Raw genomic sequence first — 6765 nt, 5'->3', positions numbered from 1 at the left:
ATTTCATACAAACAAAGCATCTGTAAAACACAGAGTAAAGTTACACATATTCTTACCATGAGCATTTTCAAATCTGATAGCTTCATTTCCTCTCTCTTGCGATTCGAGGTTAGGCATAATGCTTAGTGTCACAGTGAAAACACTCCTGGCTTTTAAGAAAACAAAAATGTTCCAAAAGTGATTATTGGAGAATCTTCCTTTCTTTAAAAACCACCAAAATAAGTTTTAAAGCTTTCAATGATGAATGTGTTTATTTCCTGGTATGGTCCAATATCTCTAAGTTATTTCTAAAGTGTAAGTCTACAACACAGCAGCACGTCTCTTTCCTGTTATGTATTTAATCTTTTTATCTTATACTAACGACTTCAATCCAAAATATTCACAACGTTTGTTATATTTAAGCATCCAACCAATGTTTTAACCCCCAGGTGGATAAACAGCACAAATAGCAGACAGCCATTACCTGTCGTCTTCTAAATGAACCTTCATGTTTGGTATAATCTGGGCTCTTCAAGACACCCTGCGGATTCACACTTTGGACATTTTATTAAAGGTAATGTATTTTATGGAAAGCATAATTCAACTGTGTCACTTACAAAACATTTCAAACATTTTGTTTTTGGTTTGAAATATTGATCCAGGATGGTCGGCTCCCACAGCTGGAGTTCAGCAGTACTCAGATAAAATACACTTTTTTGAAAGGGTTTTAAATTTTTAGCACACCTTTCTGAATATAGTAATAAATCAACAATATTACATTCACAAATCAATAATGAATGCAATTCGAAGTGGGATTTTTATGTGCTCACACAGAAACCAGATTTCTTTGTAGTCAAAAGGGACAAAGCCTGTGGTCAGGACTGGTTTAATTGCCATCACAACACAGATATATAAAAAAGGCATTTCTATCCTCTTTTATTCTAACTTCTACAATGCCAAGACTAATGAAAGATGCCTCTGAGATGACCTCCCTTTTGCTTTTGAAATATTTGGTTCCATTTCCTTTATGCTTGGAGCCAAAAGAAGGAATGTCCTATTTCCTTAGTGATGGGGGCGTGGTGGAGGGATCCTGCTCAGCGGTTCCACACTCAGGCAATGAGGCATAGAGGCAAAAGGATGAAAAATGCACTCTGCGTGTCAGAAAAGGAAATCCTGAGAGCAAGGTAAGAATCTGGCCATTGAATTCAACACTAAATAGCTTTATTACAAATCAATCTGCAGGAGGTATGGGGCTTCATAATCGTAGAACCACCTACAATCCAGGGCTCCTGGTTCAGTCAAGCCAAGATTTAATAATGGACCCAAGTGCAGAGATTCTGGCAGAACTGAGTGTCTTTAATAATAAAGATAAAAGGACGACTTATCGGGGAATCTCAGGACTTGAGAAACGCAGAGAGGAAAAGAAGAGTCCAGTAATGAACAATGAGAACCTGTGGGCTTAAAAACTCAGCATTAGATGCAGGTGAGGAAATCAGGTGATTGGGAACAGCTGTGGAAAGGAGCGACGCTGAGGGAAGGTAAATAATGAAAAACAGAGAAAATGAACGACGACTTAAAGAAAATACAAACCGAAGGGAAATAAAAAACCCTATTCCACTAAAACATAATGCAAGAATACATAAAAGAAACTAAATACTAAAGAATGAACTTATTTGGCAACGACATTCAAACAATACGGCACAGAGAATCTAATAGCATGACAAGATAAAAACAAGACGAAATGGTTAAAACACAAGTCAACCAAACACTGAAGGACCATAACGGTTTCACATCATTGCATCAACACAAGCAGCAGGTTGGAGGAAATAATGAACATTTTCAGATTATCCAGAATTTTACAACATAGATTTTTCTGACATGAAGAAACGATGACAGATTACGGGGAAAAGGAGGCTAAGATTAATTCAAAATGATAATATCTGGGATGATTACAATGACAGCACTAAGATTTCTCAAACTGTACTTTGTATTAAACCAATACATAATTAAACCTCCTTACATTGCATTCTGTTAATTATCATTGTAAAACAAAATGTCTGCCTCTTTAAAGTAAAAGCACTTTATGTTCTATTCGGTTCAATATGAATAATTCTCACACGTTCACTCACTTCATTGCACCTCACACTTTAATTTATAATGTACCTTGAAGCATGGTTACTGTTTAGGTTTAATTACAAAAGGATATTAATGTAGATTTAGTGCATGGTTTCACTCATTAAATCTTAATTTGAGGAAATTGCTGTTATAATATGTTTAGTAGAAACCAAACCATAGGTAGATCTGTGGCTTTGCCCAGAAACTAGTTATGTATTTGGTTAATTAGTTGTTATAACAATACAACTCCTAAAGTCAGTAATATGAATAGAGTAAGATGATTTATTTAATGAACAATGACGTCAGCAGTGCATTGGTTTTGAATTTTGAGAACATATTCAGATCAAATGAACACAAACGAGGCTGATCAATGACATACGGTGATGATAAAATCAATGCAAAGAGGTAAAGATCTGGATCCATACTTCCGTCTTGTATTCTATATAATTTAGATTTGCTTTTTCTCGCTCCGGTGAGTAAAAGATCTCCTGCTTTCGTTCGATGCCAGAGTTCAATTCAATGTGAACGTCTTCGCAGTCGAGACGAAAAAAGTTGCAGCTTGTCTTTACCAAACTCTGGCAGACTGTATCTCTGTGTGGCAACCTTGTAAAGAGAATGTTTTTAATAAAAGTTTTAAAATCAGTTTGGCAAGCTGAGAGACTTGCTCGGACATTTTTCTCCCCCAGTATTTTGCAGGAAATGAAAAGCCATGAGGGGGTGTGGGTGAAAACTGTGCACACATTCTGCAGACTCTGTCACTTGGGGCCCAGGCTTGTCTCATCACAGCTGTTCCACGCCCACATACAAACATGGAGCAAGGAATATAAAATATTCGAGCCAGATACAGAAAACTTTGGCAAACTTCTCAGCCATGTGTTGCTAAAAGCCGGGAGAAGCATCTGTGTTGGGGAAAATTTTGCATTTTCACTCATTTGTGACCAGAAAAGTATTAAGAATATAGATAGTGAGGCAACACTATAATGTGGGCTGCATACATGCATACCGTCAGACTCTGAGTCTGAATATTATAAACGGTGCTTGTAATAGCTGGGTAGACATAGTGAGAATTTCTATAAACATAAATCTGAAGAAAATAAAAAAACTAAAGAAAAAAAGAACAAGTCCCAAACAATATATTAACAATAACTGGGGGTGGGGGGAGGAAATCCTATTTTGTGAGAAACAGAAATTTTTTTAAAGCTTGTGCATTCTTGTTGACAAATTCCAGGCATCTGGTTCGACAGTCACTGTCAGAGCCACAATATCTAATCTTGAATTGGGTTTTTGTCAACTTGTGCAGCTGGCAGAGTGGGCGTCTGATTTTCATTTTAACTTCAGAGACACTTTTCATGTGCTCTCCTTAATCCACCCGAAGCACTGTGTCAGTGCTTTCTACCAATCAGCTGGCATTGTGCCCTTAATGCACTCCCTGGCTCTCTAAGCTGCTGCCTTTGTGGGAGAAAGAAGCAGCAGTTATTTAAAAATGAGACCCTGTAATGTCAGCTGGTGTGTTGGCATTGCTCTTCAAATGAAGCCGCATCTTCTTTGGAGAAAAGAAAATCAAGAAACTGCTTATTCAAATCCTCTTGACAGCTCTTTTTAATTTTGCATCTTTTATGCATCAATCAGAATTTAGTGGCCACTCTTTTTTTTTTTCTTTTTTTTTTTAAACCTTTGACCTGCTGATACTAATTCTGGTTGAATCAGGGAAATTAGTGACGCCACGAGCATCACAAATTGTTCACATTAGGATCAAATGTGATGTTTCTCCATGTGTGTGAAAGAGAAAATCTTACCAAGTATGTCTGTCTAGTTTTCAGCGCAAATATCTTAGTACACTTAAATTAAGACAAAACTAACTTAAAAATAAATGTTTAACATATCTAATCTCATTTTAAGATAATTTTTGAAGTAAGATGAAAAGTTTCATTGGTGGATTTTATAACTTATGAAAAGACATTTTTCCTGTTTTAGGTGAAAAAAATCTGCCAATGCAACTGGAACATTTTCTATATTCAATATTGACTTTAAACAAGCGGATTTACTTTACTAAAAAGTTATTTTTAAGACATGTTTGTCTTGATTTAAGTGAAAATAAATATTCTGTCAGGGGGAGACAAAAGGGCAGATAGAATAAGCTGTCAGTTTTTATTGCTTATTTTATTGCACTTGTAAACTTGTACTGTATTTAATCTTTGTTTTACATAGATATATATTACTTAGAGTAGTCAGACCTCAACTGCTTAAAATACTAAAGGTTTCTATAAAACACAGTATGAGACTTAAGCTTTAATTTTCTTAACATTCCATATACAAAAACATAAAAAATGTCCGTTTTAAAGCTTTTTTGACATGAGGAATGAATTAAGCGAGATTAAGACTAATTATATGAATTCAAATTAATATGAGCTAATAATGCAAACATAGAGTAAATCTGTTATCTACCAGCCTATTATATAATCATACCTACTTAACAACCTCAAATCTAAGTAATAAACTAAACATAAGATTAGAAACAACTGGTGAGTAATGTGTTTGAGCTGATAAACATCAACAGGTAGGTGTGCTTCCATTCCAGATGCATCTCCGTCTGAATCATCCGTTTAGACAAATAAAGCTGAAAAGAAGCTACTTGTCCCTTAAATGAAGCTTTTTTATTTTATGTGTCTGTCTAATTTTGTCTAATTTTCTTTTTTTTATTGTGCTACTGCAACAATATTGCTTACAAGATTTGTAAAAATCTTCAAATTACACACAACACAATGGAGCGAACAAGATGCAAACAAAGGGATGGAGTCGCTGTGTGAAGAAAGATTTTTTTGTTGTTGTTTTTTGTATGATCCACACTGATTTTATATGCCAAATGGATTTACACGGCTCTTGGAACTCCATTATACATCCTCGAAAAATAGATGAAAGCCACACAGCGCCCATCTTTTACAGGTGGACACACACAAACACACTCTTCTGTCTCCGTCTCCCCAGCGTCAGCGTCAGGGTTCCCTCAATGAGTCTGGCAGACACACAGACCACAGAGGTTAAGTGGAGCTCAGGAGGAGAGTCCAGCTGTGATGAAAGACAGATCACATAAGCCACCAGTCTCAAGTCAGGCCGGCGCAGCGGGACGCTTTGATTGGAGATGTGGCGAGAGCGGCAAGAAGGGAGTCCAGGGCCGGCCGCGCTGACGTGAGGAGATTACTATATTGTCTTGTTTTGAACAAGCTTGGAGCAGTGGACAGATGCAATTGCATGCAATGAGATTTAATTCAGAAATATGAAAATGTATCCAATTTTACATTGCTGAGGTAACTCAATGCAATGCGCTTCATCTCATGCAGTTTTTTTCAAGGCTGCTTCACTTTTTTATCTGCTCTGGACACACGAGAGCAGGTCTGCCTTTGAGCCTACAGGCAGTTTGTACCGAGTGATTCAGTCAAGAATTATGTTGCTCTGGCATCTCATTTTTAAAATCTTTAATCAATTAAAGAGGGAAATTCTTCGTAGCTTTAGAAACACTTTGGAACAGTGCCGTGTACCTCCACCTGTTCACGGTTCAGTGTTTCCAGAGTCACTTATTTACAGATGTTTGTCAAACACAACTAACATATTTGCCAAAATTTGCCTTTTCTCAGATTTTTTTTTTTGCAGAGCAAATCTAAAACACTCGAAAGAAAATGCAGCTTTGGAAGCTGATATACTAAGCTATAATGTTCATTGATGTCTTATTTCCTGGAGTTTGCACAACAGCCAATTCAGGAGCGTCATGCACTTTCCTTGCAGGTTATTGACCAGACCCCCAACAACAGAGACATGATGGATGTTAGCTTAAGATATTAAAAAGCTATTATGAGCAGTTTTAGGTAAGGACTCATGGGGATTTTGGCTGCAAATACCAGATGTCTGCTATATTCCCTAATTTTTCTCAAGAAACCGGTTGATGTAAATACTTTGTATCTATCAAAGTAATAACAGGTCCTATTAAAAAGCAGAAATACAAAAATTGAAATTTGTCCTCTTTGCCATTTCGAAATTAAAAAATAGAGCTCAAAAAGGACAAAAAGCATTTGGAAACTATATAATTGTTTGTTGAGGAAACTACTAATTGATGAAAGCCGAAGAGACAACATCCAAATCAGTTTTGTTCAGGTATTTTTATTATTGAAATATATTCCATTTAAATATCAGATATTGTGCAAAATTATAGTTTTGTGCATTAATTTGGAACAAACTACATTTCTAATCTTCCACATGCCAGTGTTTAATACCTGCCTTTTCTTTCAGATGCAAAGATTGTGAATAATGATCCAATTTCCATGCCATGTCATATATATCATAGCTAAGCCAGGCTGCCCCAGATGTTTTGGATGTTACAGCTTAGAAACAACATGTAGATGACACAATACGCAATACTGCTACAAAATGTGTGTATTTGTACGTACATATTACCAATAACATTGCTTAGTCTCACACTATGCTATACACACACCTTTTTTGCAACTGTTCCCTCACTTCGGCATGCTGAATGCATGCACTGGCTTCAAAGTCAGGTCAGCCGTGTTTATTTTCTGAAAAATTCAATAAATAATTATTTGACCGCTCATGACCTTGTAGATAGTGTATTAAATGCTGACCTTTCATATCCTGACAGTAAATTTGTCATCAATTATATAT

The 6765-nt window shown here is 36.2% G+C and overlaps 1 long non-coding RNA gene across 1 annotated transcript; it reads left to right on the top strand.

Annotated features, from left to right (window-relative positions):
* Nucleotides 1-1097: 1097 nt before the first annotated feature.
* Nucleotides 1098-6130, top strand: LOC103479945 (uncharacterized). Its single transcript, XR_536015.1, has 3 exons — nt 1098-1163; nt 5080-5280; nt 5875-6130. It is a non-coding gene; the product is annotated as an uncharacterized LOC103479945 (long non-coding RNA).
* The last annotated feature ends 635 nt before the right edge of the window (nt 6131-6765 follow it).

The sequence above is a fragment of the Poecilia reticulata genome, linkage group LG17 (assembly GCF_000633615.1).
Source record: "Poecilia reticulata strain Guanapo linkage group LG17, Guppy_female_1.0+MT, whole genome shotgun sequence".
Taxonomy (NCBI): Eukaryota; Metazoa; Chordata; class Actinopteri; order Cyprinodontiformes; family Poeciliidae; genus Poecilia; species Poecilia reticulata.
Note: the sequence above shows the minus strand (reverse complement) of the source record. Positions and strands in the feature narration are given on the sequence as shown.